The sequence below is a fragment of the Pristiophorus japonicus genome, chromosome 6, assembly GCF_044704955.1.
Source record: "Pristiophorus japonicus isolate sPriJap1 chromosome 6, sPriJap1.hap1, whole genome shotgun sequence".
In the NCBI taxonomy this organism is placed as follows: domain Eukaryota; kingdom Metazoa; phylum Chordata; class Chondrichthyes; family Pristiophoridae; genus Pristiophorus; species Pristiophorus japonicus.
In genome coordinates this window covers 120,451,015-120,469,186 of record NC_091982.1, presented here as the reverse complement: position 1 = coordinate 120,469,186, position 18,172 = coordinate 120,451,015, and the positions used below count along the sequence as shown (strand labels likewise).

General features: G+C 50.0%; 1 pseudogene; it reads left to right on the top strand.

The window, feature by feature from the left end:
• The first annotated feature begins 257 nt into the window (after nt 1-257).
• On the top strand, nt 258-492 carry LOC139266327 (U2 spliceosomal RNA; annotated as a pseudogene).
• Nucleotides 493-18,172: the final 17,680 nt, after the last annotated feature.

Below are 18,172 nucleotides of genomic sequence, written 5' to 3'. Positions count from 1 at the left end.
CAATAAACGTCACGCAGCTAACAACCTTTCACTTATGATGCTTCACGCCTGTAAAGTGTGTCACCCTTGGCTCAAACATCACAAAACAAAATAAATTACAACTGAACAAATTGGAACTGACCAATTACCAGATAGAACACAAACTGCTGCCAATAAAATCACTGGAACAAATAAGAGAAACCAATTAAATCAATCAACGTGCAAAAACAACTTTCAGGCACGTGAGGCCATAATACCAAACCGGGCAGAAACATTATATCGCTTCTCGGCCTTTTGGCTAAGATCAAGTGTAGTACCGTTTCTGACCAGCCACCATGACCTCCGGGTGGTTTCTCCCTGGTCAGGAAGGTATATGCTTGCTTTTTTGGAAACAGGAGGTGGGTGGGGTGGCTTGACCCATCCACCTCCACGGAGGTGTGTGGGTGGCTTGACCCATCCACCTCCATGGCACGAACCTGGTATTGCAGTACTTCCAGGAACGGTGCAGTGGCTCTAGGCCTTTTGGCTAAGAGCATTGACGCAGAGTGATCCTTGGCATGTGCAAGGTGACCTCTGGCGTTTGTGATTTGACAAAGAATTGGAACGATTGGCTATGAATTTCCAAAAAAAAAAGAAGGTTCAAAAACATAAATACTAAAATAAATAATTAACAGCAAAGTCCTTACAGTTGCAAGCAGTTGCCTTTCTGATTTTTGAAATTTCACAAACAAAGCTTCTCGCCGAGTGAGTATGCTCACAGATTTGTAGAGCCGTTGAGATTCCATCTGAACTGGCCCCCATCCGGGCGAAATTCCTCATCGGCCAAGCCATGAAACCTCCCTCGGGAACAGGCGCCTCACAATTGGAGCCTCCTCCAGGAAATCCCCTCTGTGCCTTTCAGTTCTGCGCAGAGGCGATTCCTCTATGGGCTGCTTTTGCACACTCTCCACGTTGCCATCCTCGTCTGCCGTCCGGACACACCATGGTGCACTATCTTGCCGTCCGGAGGAGGTGGCGGTCCCCAATGGAGTGCTCTCTACGTGGGAGTCCTCCCTTTATTTATTGGGGACTTGACCTGGAGGGTGTTGCATGGGGCAGTCCCATGCAATATGTTTTTAAGTCGGTTCACAGACTCCCAGGCTGCCTTCATTTTCTGCCGTCTGGAAGAGTCTGTGTTCCACATAAATATAGTGTGTGAGGTTGCAGCCCCTATTCCATTATTTGAAGGGGCTGCTGCTCAAATTTTGGTTGCACTTCAGTCCCACGCTCCTGATCTTTGGGCATCCTGTGCGGAGGGGAGCGGGCAGGTCAGAGGGCCTCCTTGTAGGACTGCTCCTGGGCATGGGCAAGGGGGCCATTAACAGGTCCAGGCAGTGGGCGGTTGAGGGGGTCATTCAGCCCGACTGCCCGCCTCTCTTCCATGACTATGTTCACGCCAGAGTGTCCCTGGAGATGGAGCACACGGTGTCCACCGGTATGCTCGCGGCCTTCCGCCGGAGGGGCTGGAGTGCATCATCACGCCCGGCAACCAAATTTTAATTTGATCATTTAAGTTTAAGGTTTAATTTGTTTAATTTGCCGGTTTTAGTGCCCCCCGCCCCCCCCCCCCAACCTTTTAGCCAGGGAGCACTTGTATAATTTATCTTTTTCGAACTCTAAAACAAAACACCTCCAAAAAAAGGGGCACTGGAAAAAAATTATTTTGGAGTGCAGGAGGCATTTGTTTAAAGTGTACAACTGAAATAGTTGAACTGGTAATGTGCAATGTGATTGTTAAATCTTGGCTAATACTGCTACAACTACAGTGAGAGTGAGAATGAACCCAGGACGCCGTGAGAGGAGGAGGAAGAAAAGCTGCCTTTTAGGTACATCTACAGGGCATCTGGGAGGAAGAGAAGGCCTGCTGCCTGGCGAGGAGTGAGGAGGGAGAGCTGCCAATACTCCTGCTACTGCTGCAGAGTTTGAGCAAGGGGGAAGGAACAGCTGCCATTCGACTACTCACTGGCTGTGTGGAAGGAGGGAGAGCCATTGTCAACATCAACAGGTGGGTGTATTTTGGTGCACTTTGCTTAATCGGTGGGAGGAGGAAAGAAGATTAATAAGAACATCGTGTGGCGGTGGGTGCACGTGTATGGGGTTCTTGCGAACAACTAGGCTTCACACACCACTGCAAGCACCCCTCCGCCATTGCCTGGCCTGGGTTGGTTAGGCCTACCTGGGTGCAATCTCTTTCCTGTTAACCATTTAACATCGTTTGGAGGACTGTGCCTGGATGGTTCCAGTCATCCCGGGTAAAGGCATCTTCTCCCCCTGCCAGAAGATTATAAAGACTTTGTGTTCCGGGGAGGGCACCACTTGCAAGCACCCACAGCCTCCCTCTTTCCCAACCCCCCTTTCTCTCTCTGTCTCTCCTCTCTCTCTCTGAGAGCCTCTTTTAAAATATATTTTAAAAAAAAGAGAAGTAACTACTGATCAGAGGGAAAAGGGCCCCTCCCCAATTGTCAAAAGTTGGGGAGAGCTGGGCCTCATTAAGAGCTCCCTCTGCTCATTAACGAGGCCAATCAAGACCTTTTAGGCCTGTGACTCTGGGGTGAGTGTTGCCCTTAAAGGGACCCCGATATGGCGAGTCCATCTTCGCCGGTGACAGGGCCAGCACAAACTTATGCGCGCGAGGCAGCAAAGGTCACAGCGGCTCCTGCTGCCCCGCCACCTTTCAGACATTACTAAAAAGAACGGGGTCAAGAGCTACACTCACCCCAGTACGACCATCGAGGAGTGCGTGAGGGCAACGGCTGGGGAAGTCGGCCCCTCGGCCATTGTTGCCGCCTCCAAAATGTACGAGAAGGCTGTGTTCTTCCTGAGGTCGGAGCGGGCGGTGTCCCTGGCCCTCAGTAAGGAGCTCATGGTGGGCGGGACCTTCCTGCCGGTGAATCCTCTCGAGGCCACTTTGCAGAGGGTTGTCATCTCAAACGCCCCACCCGTTGTCCCCGGTGAGCTCTTTCTCCCCCACCTACGTCAACTGGGGTAGGTGAGGTCGAGGATAACACTGATACCGCTCAGCTTCAGGGAGGCCAGTCTCCGTCATGTGTTCTCCTTCCGGCACCAGCTTTTCGTTCAGCTGGCCCGTGAGGAGGTAACAGAGGGTACATTCAGTGTTGTCCATGAGGGGACTGCGTACCACGTCTTCTGGACGTTGGACGGTGTACGGTGCCACGCCTGTAAGGAGGTGGGGCACGTCTGCAAGAAATGCCCCGCCTCCAAGCCCGCGAAAACAGCCAAAGCGGCCAAAGCTGGTGCCACCGCCACTCTTCCCCCTAGTACCATCCGCGTGTCGGGAGCATTAGGTGTGCGGGCATCGTCGGAGGCCTTTGTCTTTGCGGCCTCTGGCGGGGAGGAGGTAGAGCGTCCTGCGGAAGGAAGGCGCGTAAGAAAACAAATAAAAACCCTCCGGACAGTCCCCTCAGTGGGCCACACACCCCAATAAACGCGCTCGCCGCCACCCCCCCACTATCGCCGGTGAGCGCGGTGCATTCTGAGCCCGAGCCTGAGCTCCTGACCGCGATCGCCTTTTCGGGGAGTTTGCCACCCATGGTCGGACTCGGGCGCGTGCAAGATAATCGGAAGGAGCGAGCGGAGGCGGGAGCCCTAGCAGACATGGCGAGCTCCCTGCCTCCGCGTCCCTCCAGTAAAAAAAGGAGGCACCACTCCAAGGAAGCGGAGGATGACCAAGGTCCCTCCGTAGAGGAGTTGGTGCCCAGTGCGAGTCCCGCATTCTCCCCTAGCGCTCCCACTGTGCGCCGAAGGCGGGGGGAGTCTGTCCCTCGGGAGGACGAGACATCCAAGGCTGCCCAACCTGAGCCTCCCGGGGATGGGGAACAAGAACTGCCTGTTGCGGGGGGCGCGGGGCCGCGAAAAGAAAATGTCGCCGCCGGGTCGAGTGTCCCGGGGACTGAGGCAGGCGGGGCTGATGAGTCCGAGTTCCAGCCTGCCCAGCCAATTATTGACATCCCCGGGATCTGCTCGACCTGGCGGAAAAAGAGCAAGATTTTAATGCACTTCATGAACATCCACCCGCTGGGCCGGGTGGTGGTAGCGGGGAGGGTGTGGAACCTCAATCGTCATCCTTGACGTTGGAGCCGGGGGACTTGGAAGCGGAGCTGTTTCTCGGCCCGGTCCCTCCATGCTCCCCGGTGCCTGGGGCGGAGGGGGACCCCTGTCCGCTGCCGCTTCCCGACCCGGCATCCCGGGGGAGCCCAGGGAGGACTCCTCTGCCGACGATCCTGGGGGTGGGATCGGGGCAGAGGTAGGGCCGGATGGTGCGGCCGGGCCGTTTGTCAAACCCTGTGCAGTAAACTGCTGGTGGCGACCTGTGGCGACCCGGGCCGGACAATTCACGACAACATTCATCTGGTCTGGGACCTGGTCCACCATTCCCAGGAGGCTGGTCTGTCGGTCGCCTTCCTTTCCTTCGACCGAGGGAAGGTGTTCGAAGGATGACGAGTATCTGTTCGGAACTCTACGCGCTTTCGGGTTCGGCACGCATTTCGTCGCCCGCATCCGACTTTTGTGCGCTGCTGCAGAGTGTCTGATTAAGGTTAACAGGTCTTTGATGGCACCCCTTCGCTTTGGGAGATGGGTGCGCCAGGGATGCCCCATCTCCGGACAGTTGCATGCCATCTGCGTGGAGCCTTTCCTGCGCCTCTTGCGGAAGAGGTTGACGGGACTGGCTCTGCAAGGACCGGGCGTGGAGGTCGTCCTCTCGGCTTATGTCGATGACGTGCTCCTCATGGTTGAGGATCTCGTTGACCTGCAGAGGATGTGTGAGTGCCAGGAGATTTACTTGTCCACATCCTCCGACAGAATCAACTGGGAGAAATGTTCCGGACTCCTGGTGGGTCAGTGGCGGGTGGACTCCCTGCCGGAGGAGCTCAGGCCTTTTTGCCTGGAGCACGACCCATCTCCTCTATCTGGGAGTCTACCTTAGCCTTGACGAGGAAGCCTGGCTGGCGAACTGGCAGGAGCTGGAGGCCAAGGTCGCCGCTTGCTTAGGGCGCTGGACAGGACTGCTCTGAGTGCTGTCCGACAGGGGTCAAGCGCTAGTCATAAACCAGCTGGTGGATGCTATGCTGTGGTACCGGCTGGTCACTTTGACCCCTCCCCCTGCGTTTGTCGCCAAGATGCAGAAGAAGCTGGTGGACTTTTTCTGGAACAACAGGAAGCACTGGGTCTCTGCCGCGGTCTTGAGTCTCCCGCTTGGGGAGGGCGGTCAGGCGTTGGTGTGCATCAGCACCCAGCTAGCGACTTTCCGTCTTCAGACCCTACAGAGATACCTTTATGTCGAGCCCCCTCCTGGGTGGCGTGCACTGGCGACGTATTTCTTCCGCCAGCAGTACTGCCTCAATTACTACAAGCAGCTCCTGTTTGTGAGTCTGGTGGGCGTCAGGACCGCCATGCAGGGGCTACCTGTCTTTTACCAGGAATTCATCAGGGTCTGGAACAGAATCGCCACTAAGGGCAGTTCTCCTCTGTCTGGAGTGGCGGCTGTCCTGCAGAAGCCGTTGCTCAGGAATCCGTACCTCCACGACTGTGGCTTTAGGTGGCAGGCGGACAAGAGGGCAGTGGCTGGTGAGGTGACCAGTGTCAAGAGCTGCTCGATGGCGGAGGAGCGGGCTGGATGGCGCCAGACATGCTGGCACGGCGCCTAAACTGGTCAGATGTCCGGCGCGCGGCAAATGCCATCGAGTCGCTAAAAACAGAACTGGGCCCTGACTCCGTTAGGTGTGTCGAGAATTCCTCATTGGCGCCCAAGCTCCAAAACCTCCCTCGGAAGCCGGCGCCTCACAACTTGAGCCTCCTCAGGGAAATCCCTTCCACGACTTTCAGTTCTGCGTGGAGGGGTTTCCTCCTGCACACTCCTGCACACTCCTGCACACTCTCCACCTTGCCATCCTCGTCTGCCGTCCGGACACGCCATGGTGCACCATCTTACCGTCCAGAGGAGGCGGGGGTCCCCAATGGAGTGCACTCCACGCGGGAGTCCTCCCACTACTTATTGGGGACTTGGTTGGAGGGTGTTGCACGGAGCAGTCCCTTGCAATAAGTTTTTAAGTCAGTTCACGGGCTCCCAGGCCACCTGCAATTTCTGCAGTCTGGAAGAGTCCGTGTTCCATGTTTATGTACAGTGTGTGAGGTTGCAGCCCCTGTTCCATTATTTGAAGCAGCTGCTTCTCAAATTCTGGTTGCACTTCAGTCCCACGCTCCTGATCTTGGGGTACCCTGTGCGGAGGAGAGCAGGCAGGTCGGAAGGCCTCCTCGTAGAACTGCTCCTGGGCACGGCCAAGGTGGCCATCAGCCGGTCCAGGCAGCGGGCGGTCGAGGGGGTCATTCAGTCCGACTGCCTGCCTCTCTTCCATGGTTACATCCGAGCCAGGGTGTCCCTGGATAAGGAGCACGCGCTGTCCACCGGTACGCTCGCGGCCTTCTGCGAGAGGTGGGCACCGGAGGGACTGGAGTCCATCATCACCCCCGGCAACCAAATTCTCATTTGATCATTTAAGTTTAAAGTTTAATTTGCGGGTTTTAGTGCCCCCACCCCCCTTTTAGCCAGGGGCACTTGTCTAATTTCTGTTTCTGGTGCCCTAAACACCCGCACCGCCCCCCCCAACCCCCCCACATTGGGGCACTGGAAAAAATGTATTTTGGAGTGTGACCCCCCCCCTTGCAGGGGGCATTTGTTTAAAGTGCACAACTAAAATAGTTGAACTGGTATTGTGTAGTGTGATTGTTAAACCTTTGCTAATAAACCAACTAGTTCTTAATAGCCATGTGTTGCTATGAATTCTTAAGCAAAGAACCCATGAAGCAAATACATTAAATCCAAGAACGAAAAGCCTCAAGCAGGCAGCCGACTACAATTCCCTAGAATGCACTCAGGACACGCTGTGGAAACAGTCTACAGACAAGACTCCCAGAATGCACGGATGCGACGACTGCCAATGAAATAAAGTAGTTGAACATGTACAGTTCCAGTGGGGATTTCAATGTTCTCACTGGACTTCCCACAGGCTGGTGAGAGCGAAACAAGGGAGGGGGTGAGGGAAACGAGAGAGCTACTGCCGAACTGAGCCGAGAGAGAAAGTTAACATTTATGTGCGGCCAAACTGAGCCGAAAATAAAATAAAAATTCAAAGTTGAATTGGTGTTTCTATTGGCTTATAAGAGCTTTAGAAACAGGAGCAGGAATAGGCCATACGGCCCCTCGAGCCTGTTCCACCATTCAATAATATCATGGCTGATCATCGACTTCAACTCCACTTTCCTGCCCGATCCCCATATCCCTTGATTCCCCTGGGCTTCAAAAATCTACCGATCTCAGCCTTGAATATATTCAGAGACTGAGCCTCCACAGCCCTCTGGGGCAGATCATTCCAAAGATTCACAACCCTCTGAGTGAAGAAATTCCTCCTCATCTCTGACTTAAATGGCCTACCCCTTATCCTGAGACCGTGCCCTCTAGTTCGAGACACTCCAGCCTGGGGAACCAATCTCTCAGCATCTACTCTTGTCAATCCCCTTTAGAATCTTGCAAGTTTCAATGAGATCACCTCTCAATCTTCTCAACTGCAGAGAGTATAGGCCCATTCTACACAATCTCTCCTCATAAGACAACCCACTCATCCCAGGGATCAATCTAGTGAACCTTTGTTGCACCACCTCCAAGGCAAGTATATCCTTCCTTAGATAAGGAGACCAAAACTGTGCACAGTACTCCAGGTGTGGTCTCACTGTGCAATTGTAGCAAGACTTCCTTACTCTTTCACTCCAACCCCTTTGCAATAAAGGGCAACGTGCCATTTGCCTTCCTTATTGCTTGCTGCTCGCTTTGTGTGTTTCTTGCACAAGGGCACCCAAATCTCTCTGAGTACCAACACTTAAACGTTTCTCACCATTTAAAAAATATTCTGTTTTTCTATTCTTCCTACCAAAGTGAATAATCTCACATTTCCCCACATTATACTCCATCTGCCACCTGATTGCCCATTCACTTAATCTATCTATATCCCTTTGCAGACACTTTGTGTTCTCCTCACAGTTTACTGTCCCACCTAGCTTTGTATAGTCAGCAATCTTGGATAGATTACACTCAGCCCCTTCATCTAGGTCATTAAAATAGATTGTAAATAGCTGAGGACTCAGCACTGATCCTTGCAGCACCCCAATAGTTACAGTCTGCCAACCTGAAAATGACCCGTTTATCCCTACTCTCTGTTTTCTGTCCATTAACCAATCCTCTATCCATGCTAATACATTACCTCCAATCCCATGAGCTCTTATCTTGTGTAATAACCTTTTATGTGGCATCTTATCGAATGCCTTTTGGAAATCCAAAAATATTACATCCATTGGTTCACCTTATCTATCCTGCTAGTTCCATCCTCAAAAAACCTAATAAATCTGTCAAACACGATTTCCATTTCATAAAATCATGTTCACTCGACCTAATCATTGTCTAAGTGCCCTGATGCCACTTCCTTAACAATGGATGCCAGCATTTTCACGACAACTAAATTGTGGTCTTACATTTGCTATCTTCCAATCTGCTGGGACCATTCTAGAATCTAAGGAATTTTTAAAGATCAGAATCAATGCATCCACTATCTCTGCAGCCACCTCTTTTAGAACCCTAGGATGTAGGCCGTCAGGCCCAGGGGATTTGTCGGCTTTTAGTCCCATTAGTTTCTCTACTTTATATTAATTACGTTAAGTTCCTCGCCCTCATTAGCCCCTTGGGTCCCCACCACTTTAAGAATGCTTTTTGCTTCTTCTGCTGTGAAGACAGATACAAAATATTTGTTTAATGTTTCTGCCTGTTCCTTATTCCCCATAATACTTTCTCCTGCCTCAGCCTCTAAGGGTCCAACGTTTACTTTTGCTTCTCTCTTCCTTTTTACATACTTGTAGAAGCTCTTACAATCTGTTTTTATATTTCTAGCTAGTTTTCTCTCATAGTCTACTTTTCCCTTTTATCAATTTGTTCATCATCCTGGTTTCCGAAACTCTCCCAATCCTCAAGCTTACTGCTATTCTTCTCAACATTATAAGCTTCTTTTTTCAAACTAATGCTATCCTTAACTTCTTTAGTGAGCCATAGATAGATCACTTTTCCTGTGGAGTTTTTGTTTCTCGATGGAATGTATTTTTGTTGAGAATTATGAAATATTTCTTTAAATGCTAGCCACTGCTTATCTACTGCCATACCTTTTAATGTATTTTTCCAATCTACCTTAGCCAATTCGCCCTTCATACCTATGAAATTGGCTGTATTTAAGTTTAAAGCTCTTGTTTCAGACTTAGGCAAGTCACTCTCAAATGTAATGTGAAATTCTATCGTATTATGATCATTCTGCCTCAGAGGATCCTTTACTATGAGATTGCTAATTAACCCTGTTATGAAAGTTAAGATTTATGCACAGCTTCTGGCTCGTTGTCGGCAATCACACTGAACATTCAATAGACAAGGCTCCTAGAATGCACTACAACATCAACAACCTGTATTTATATAGCGTCTTTAACGTAGTGAAACGTCCCAAGGCGCTTCGCAGGAATATTAGGTGATAAAAATTTGACAACGATCTGCATAAGTAGGTCCAGATCTTGGGGCCGAGGCAGCAGAAGGCCAGGCCACCAATGGTTAAGCGATTATAATCAGGGATGCTCAGGAGGGCAGAATTTGAGGAGCGCAGACATCTCGCGGGGTTGTGGGGCTAGAGGAGATTACAGAGATAGGGAGGGGCGAGGGCATGGAGGGACTTGAAAATAAGGTTGAGAGATTTGAAATCGAGGCATTGCTTAACCGGAAGCCAATGTAGGTCAGCGAGCACAAGGGTGATGGGTAAGCGGGACTTGGTGCGAGTTAGAACTCAAGCAGGCGAGTTTAGGATCACCTCTAGTTTACGTAGGGTAGAATGTGGGAGGCCAGCCAGGAGTGCATTAGAATAGTCAAGTCTAGAGTAACAAAGGCATGGATGAGGGCTTCAACAGCAGATGAGCTGAGGCAAGGATGGAGATGGGCGATGTTATGGAGGTGGAAATAGGCGGTCTGAGTTATGCTGCAAATATATGGTTGAAAGCTCTTTTCAGAATCAAATGTGACACCAAGGTTGCGAACAGTGTGGTTCAGCCTCAGACAGGAGTTAGGGAGAGGGAAGGAGTCAGTGGCTAGGGAACGGAGTTTGTGATGGGGACCGAAAACAATGGCTTCTGAATTCCCAATGTTCAATTGGAGAAAATTTATCTCATCCAGTACTGGATGTCGGATAAGCAATTTGACAATTTAGAGACCGAGGAGGGGTCAGGAGAAGTGGTAGTGAGATAGAGCTGGGTGTCATGAGCGTACATGGAAACTGATGCAGTGTTTCTGGATGATATCGCCAAGGGGCAACATGCAGATGAGAAAAAGGAGGGGGCCAAGGATAGATCCTTGGGGGACACCAGAGGTAATGATGCGGGAGCAGGAAGATAAGCCGTTGCAGGTGATTCTCTGGCTACGATTAGATAGATATGAAAGAAACCAGGCAAGTGTAGTCCCACCCAGCTGAATGACAGTGGAGAGGCATTGGAGAAGGATAAAGTGCTCAACCGTGTCAAAGGCTGCAGAAGAACGAGGATCACTGTTGAAACATTCTATAGACAAGACTCCCAGAATGTACTGGGCTCATAGGTTGCAAACATTCTATAGACAAGACTCCCAGAATGTACTGGGCTCATAGGTTGCAAACATTCTATAGACAAGACTCCCAGAATGTACTGGGCTCATAGGTTGCAAACATTCTATAGACAAGACTCCCAGAATGTACTGGGCTCATAGGTTGCAAACATTCTATAGACAAGACTCCCAGAATGTACTGGGCTCATAGGTTGCAAACATTCTATAGACAAGACTCCCAGAATGCACTACAACAACAACTTATATTTATATAGCGTCTTTAACGTAGTGAAACGTTCCAAGGCTCTTCACAGAAGTATTAGGCGATAAAAAATTGACTTCGAGCCGCATAAGTAGAAATTAGCGCAGGTGACCAAAAGCTTGGTCAAAGAAGTAGGTTTTAAGGAGCGACCTGAAGGAGGCAAGAGAGGTAGAGAGGTGGAGAGGTTTAGGGAGGGAGTTCCAGAGCTTGGGGCCGAGGCAACAGAAGGCACGGACACCAATGGTTGAACGATGATAATCAGGGATGCTCAGGAGGGCAAAATTTGAAGAGCGCAGACATCTTGTGGGGTTATGGGGTTGGAGGAGATTACAGAGATGGGGAGGGGCGAGGGCATGGAGGGATTTGGAAATAAGGTGAGAATTTTGAAATTGAAGTGTTGCTTAACCAGAAGCCAATGTAGGTCAGCAAGCACAGGGGTGATGGGTGAGCGGGACATGGTGCGAGTTAGGACACGGGCAGCCGAGTATTGGATCACCTCTAGTTTACGCAGCGTAGAATGTGGGAGGCCAGCCAGGAGTGCATTGGAATAGTCAAGTCTAGAAGTCACAAAGGCATGGATGAGGACATCAGCGACGAATGAGTTGAGGCAAGGGCGAAGACGGACGATGTTACGGAGGTGGAAATAGGCGGTCTTAGTTGTGCTGCGGATATGTGGTCAAAAGCACATTTCAGGGTCAAATATGACACCAAGGTTGCGAAGAGTGTGGTTCAGCCTCAGACAGAAGTTGGGGAGAGGGATGGAGTCAGTGGTTAGGGAACGCAGTTTGTGGCGGGACTGAAAACAATGGCATCGGTCTTCCCAATATTCAATTGGAGAAAATTTCTGCTCATCCAGAACCGGATGTCAGACCAGTATCTAACAATTTAGAGACTGTGGAGGGGTCGAGAGAAGTGGTAATGAGGTAGAGCTGGGTGTCATCAGCGTACAAGTGGAAACTGACGCTGTGTTTTTGGATGATATCGCCAAGGGGCAACATGTAGATGAGAAATAGGAGGGGGCCAAGGATAGATCCTTGGGGGACACCAGGGGTAATGATGCGGGGGCAGGAAGAGAATCCATTGCAGGTGATTCTCTGGCTATGATTAGATAGATAAGAATGGAACCAGGCGAGTGCAGTCCCACCCAGCTGGATGACAGTGGAGAGGTGTTGGAGAAGGATAAAGTGCTCAAACGTGTCAAAGGCTGCAGACATGCCAAGAAGGACGAGGATCACAGTTGAAACATTCTATAGACAAGACTCTCCGAATGCACTTGGGTCACGCTGTGCAAACATTCTATAGACAAGACTCCCAGAATGCACTTGGGTCACGCTGTGCAAACATTCTATAGACAAGACTCCCAGAATGCACTTGGGTCACGCTGTGCAAACATTCTATAGACAAGACTCCCAGAATGCACTTGGGTCACGCTGTGCAAACATTCTATAGACAAGACTCCCAGAATGCACTTGGGTCACGCTGTGCAAACATTCTATAGACAAGACTCCCAGAATGCACTTGGGTCACGCTGTGCAAACATTCTATAGACAAGACTCCCAGAATGCTGTCTTCCTTCTTAGTCTAATGAAGACCATATGACAGGAGAAATAATTGAACTATTAATATACAACAGTTTGTAATGGATCATACTAAAATAATGCAGGCCTGACATGTTATACACGACCAACCCTGCTGTTAATGTGGTCTGACCCAGGAATGCCTTTGCTCGTGTGTTCAATCCCAGGAATATCTCAGCTCCTGGCTGCAGCTCTAAGAATTCCTCCACTCTCAACTTGAAATCAACCGACACCTCCATTCCCATCATTATCACACAACCACATCCAGAATTGTAATGAATGTATTTATTTCTCATTTGTGTAGCATATATAAATATAAATAATTTAATTTTTGCATTGAATGAGCAGTAACTGTCAGTCACGAGTTGCTGCTTCATTAAATATTCAGTCAGAGCGTTATTACAGCACACCCTGCCATTCAGCCCATCGAGTCCATGCTGTCTGTCTGTAGAGCAACCCAGTCAGTCCCATTCCCCCACCCCAGCCCTGCAACTTTATTTCTCTCAAGTGCCTATCCAATTTGTAAGAATAAAAGTGTTTAGTAATGATATATCTGGAGATATATAAATGTTAAAAGTGTAGATTATACGGAAAGGCTGCAGTGTTGAAAGAAACAAAATGGTTACTGTAGTGTATGAAGAAAGAATCAGACTGAATACTGAGAGCTCAAAGTAAAGTGTGACCTTAGTCTTTTATTGCAGGACTCCAGAGTGCCTCTCCAACCTGTGAGGCCTCCTTAAATACCTGTGCTCCCAAGGGATTATGGGATCCCTTGGGACTCCAGTGGACGAGCTCTCTGGTGGCTGTACAGAGTATATACAAGTTTACATATATAACAACACTCCCCCCCCCCCCCGCCAAAGTCAACAGTGTAACTATTTACAAGGTGAGTCGATCTGGGGCCCTTCTTGCCTGGCTGATCGTCTCGGGGCAAATGCTGGTATTGGTGAATCATCTGTTGGGGCCCTCGCTGGGCTGCTATGCACCTGGCCTTGCTGGGCTGCATGGTGTGGTGAGTCCTGCTGGGCCGCTGTGGATGATGGGTTCTGCTTTGTGGTCAACCGCTGGGTCGGTTGCCACTGGTGTGTGTGTTGGGGGGTCAAAAAAAGTAGGGTCAGGATAGTCCGTGAATCTGAGTTTGATTTGGTCCAAGTGTTTCCGGTGAATGAGTCCATTTGAAAGTTTGACCCGAATAGCCCTGCTCCCCTTTTTGGCCACAACAGTGCAGGGAAGCCATTTGGGACCTTGTCCATAATTCAATACAAATACAGGATCATTGACTTCAATCTCGCGTGACACATTTGCGCTATCATGTACTTTGTTGAAGCCGCCTGCTCTCTACCTGTTCATGTAGATCAGGGTGAACTAACGAGAGCCTTGTCTTAAGTGCCCTTTACATGAGCAGTTTAGCAGGTGGGATCCCAGTGAGTGAGTGGGGTCTTGTGCGGTAGCTAAGCAGGACTCAGGATAGGCGAGTCTGCAGTGAGCCTTCCGTTACCCTCTTCAAGCCCTGCTTGATGGTTTGCACTGCTCTCTCTGCCTGACCATTGGATGCTGGTTTAAATGGGGCAGATGTGACATGTTTGATCCCGTTGCAGGTCATGAATTCTTTGAACTTGGCACTGGTAAAACATGGCCCGTTGTCGCTCACGAGGACATCAGGTAGCCCATACGTGGCAAATATGGCCCGCAGGCTTTCAGTGGTGGCAGCGGACGTGCTTGCCAACATTATCTCACATTCAATCCATTTGGAGTACTCATCTACAACCACAAGGAACATTTTACCCAAGAACGGGCCTGCATGGTCGACATGGACACTAGACAACGGTTTGGAGGGCCAAGACCATAAACTTAGGGGCGCCTCCCTGGGTGCATTACTTAACTGCGAGCATGTGTTACAACTGTGCACGCAGGACTCTAAGTCTGCGTCGATACCGGGCCACCACACGTGGGATCTGGCTATCGCTTTCATCATTACGATGCCTGGGTGGATGCTGTGGAGGTCACTGATGAAGGTGTCTCTGCCCTTCTTGGGAGCCACTACTCGATTGCCCCACAGAAGGCAGTCTGCCTGTATAGATATTTCATCTTTGCGCCACTGGAACAGCTTTATCTCTTCCTGCATTTCCACTGGGATACTGGACCAGCTCCCGTGAAGCACACAGTTTTTGACGAGGGACAGTAAGGGGTCCTGGCTTGTCCAGGTTCTAATCTGTCGGGCTGTGACGGGTGATTGCTCACTCTCAAAAGCTTCCATAACCATGACTAAATCTGCGGGCTGCACCATTTCCACCCCCGTGATGGGCAATGGCAGCCTGCTCAGAGCATCGGCACAGTTTTCTGTGCCTGGCCTGTGGCAGATGGCGTAGTTGTATGCGGATAACATGAGTACCCATCTCTGGATGCGGGCCGATGCATTAGTATTTATCCCTTTACTCTCGGAAAACAGGGATATCAGTGGCTTATGGTCAGTTTCCAATTCAAATTTTAGCCCGAACAGGTATTGACGCATTTTCTTTACCCCATAGACACACGCTAACGCTTCTTTTTCAATCATGCTGTCGGCTCTCTCAGCCTTAGATAGACTCCTGGATGCATACGCATGCGGTTGCAATTTCCCAAAATCATTAGCTTGTTGCTACATACACCCGACACCATATGACGACGCATCACATGCTAGTACCAAACGCTTTCATGGATCATACAACACAAGCAAGTTGTTTGAGCTGAACAATTTTCTCACTTTTACAAAGGCATTTTCTTGGCTTTTGCCCCGTACCCATTCGTGCCCTTTACGTAGTAAGATATGCAGTGGTTCTAACAGTGTGTTGAGACCCGGTAAGAAGTTACGAAAGTTCAGGAGTCCCAGAAACAACCACAGCTCTGTCACGTTCTGTGGCCTCGATGCGTTCTTGATTGCCTCAGTCTTTGAATCGGTGGGCCTGATGCCATCCGCCGCGATCCTCCTCCCCAGGAACTCCACTTCAGGTGCCAGGAAAATGCACTTTGAGCATTTTAACCTGAGCCCCACATGGTTGAGTCGACTAAGAACCTCCTCTAGGTTCTGCAGATGCTCGACTGTGTCCTGATCTGTAACCAAGATGTCGTCCTAGAAGACCACGGCGCGCGGGACCGATTTCAGTAAGCTTTCCATGTTTAAAGCTTTTCTGGAATATCGCCGCCACTGATCAAATTCCAAACAGGCATCTGATATAAATGAAGAGACCTTTGTGCGTGTTGATGCAGGTGAGGCCCTTCGATGATTCCTCCAGTTCCTGCGTCATGTAGGCTGAAGTCAAATCCAGCTTCGTGAACGCCTTTCCTCCCGCCAGCGTTGCAAAGAGGTCGTCGGCCTTTGGTAGTGGGTATTGGTCCTGCAGGGAGAAATGATTGATAGTTACTTTGTAATCGCCACAGATTCTGACAGTGCTGTCTCCCTTGAGGAACGGGACAATCGGACTGGCCCACTCATTGAATTCGATCAGTGAAATAATGCCCTCTCTTTGCAGCCATCTAGCTCGATCCCTACCCTTTCTCTCATCATGTACGGTACTGCTCTCACCTTGTGATAAATGGGCCGTGCCCCCAGGAATCAGGTGGATCTACACTTTTGCTCCTTGGAATTTCCCGATGCCTGATTCGAACAGTGAGGGGAACTTGTTTAAGACCTGGACACATGAAATGTCATCAGCGGGCGAGAGCGCTCGGACGTCGTCCCAGTTCCAGCGTAAATTTTCCCAGCCAGCCCCTGCCGAGCGTCGTGGGACCATCGCTCGGTACCACCCAGGTAGTTTGTGCACCGCTCCATCGTAGGGGACCTTTACGATAGCACTGCCGATTACGGGAATCAGTTCCTTTGTGCAAGTTCTTAGTTTCGTGCGAAGTGGAGTTAAGACTGGCCTTGAGGCCTTGCTGCATCACAATTTTATGAAAGTCTTTTTGCTCATGATGGACTGGCTCACACCTGTATCCAGCTCAACTAACACTGGGAGTCCATTTAGTTCCACATTCAGCATTATCGGGGGACACTTTGTGGTGAATGTGTGCACCCCATGTATCTCTGCCTCCACGGCCTGAGGCTCTGGTTCACCGTAATCCGCCGTGGATCTGACCTCCTCTGCAACATGTTGGTTTGCGGGATTAACAGGATTTGCAGCTCGCCTGCACACTCGTTGGAGGTGTCCCATTGTTCCATAGCCCTTGCAAACGTACCCTTTGAAGTGATATGAATGGAAACAATGATCACCCCTGCAGCGCCAACAAGGTGTTAATGGCCTTGCATTCATCATCCTTGATGGTGGACTCTGAGACATCTGCGGACGTGCAGCTGCAGGCATGTGTGACCAGCCCTGTTGTGAGACAACATCACTTTGTTCACAGTACTTGTAGCAGCACTTGTGTGCTGAGAGATTTTCTTGGTATTGTCACTGGTGGCAATGAACGCCTGGACTATTGCTCTGGCCTTACTCAAGGTTGGGGTCTCTACAGTCAAAAGTTTGCGAAGTATGGTTTCGTGGCCAATGCCAAGTACGAAATAGTCTCTGAGCATGTGCTCCAAATGTCCTTCATAGAAACATAGAAACATAGAAAAATAGGTGCAGGAGTAGGCCATTCGGCCCTTCGAGCCTGCACCACCATTCAGTAAGATTATGGCTGATCATTCCTTCAGTACCCCTTTCCTGCTTTCTCTTAACCGTAAGAGCCATATCTAATTCCCTCTTGAATATATCCAGTGAACCGGCATCAACAACTCTCTGTGGCAGGGAATTCCACAGGTTAACAATTCTCTGAGTGAAGAAGTTTCTCCTCATCTCAGTCCTAAATGGCCTACCCCTTATCCTAAGACTATGTCCCCTGGTTCTGGACTTCCCCAACATCGGGAACATTCTTCCCGGATCGAACCTGTCCAGTCCCATCAGAATCTTATATGTTTCTATGAGATCCCCTCTCATCCTTCTAAACTCCAGTGAATAAAGGCCCAGTTGATCCAGTCTCTCCTCATATGACAGTCCAGCCATCCCTGGAATCAGTCTGGTGAACCTGCGCTGCACTCCCTCAATAGCAAGAACGTCCTTCCTCAGACTAGGAAACGAAAACTGAACACAATATTCCAGGTGAGGCCTCACTAAGGCCCAGTGCAACTGCAGTAAGACCTCCCTGCTTCTATATTCAAATCCCCTAGCTATGAAGGCCAACATACCATTTGCCTTCTTTACCGCCTGCTGTACCTGCGTGCCCACTTTCAGTGACTGATGAACCATGACACCCAGGTCTCGTTGCACCTCCACTTTTCCGAGTCTGCCGCCATTCAGATAATATTCTGCCTTCGTGTTTTTGCCCCCAAAATAGATAACCTCACATTTATCCACATTATACTGCATCTGCCATGCATTTGCCCACTCACCTAACCTGTCCTAGTCACCCTGCAGCCTCTTAGCGTCCTCCTCACAGCTCACTTCGCCACCCAGTTTAGTGTCATCTGCAAACTTGGAGATATTACACTCTATTCCTTCATCCAAATCGTTAATGTATATTGTAAAGAGCTGGGGTCCCAGCAATGAGCCCTGCGGCACTCCACTAGTCACTGCCTGCCATTCTGAAAAGGACCTGTTTATCCCGACTCTCTGCTTCCTGTCTGCCAACCAGTTC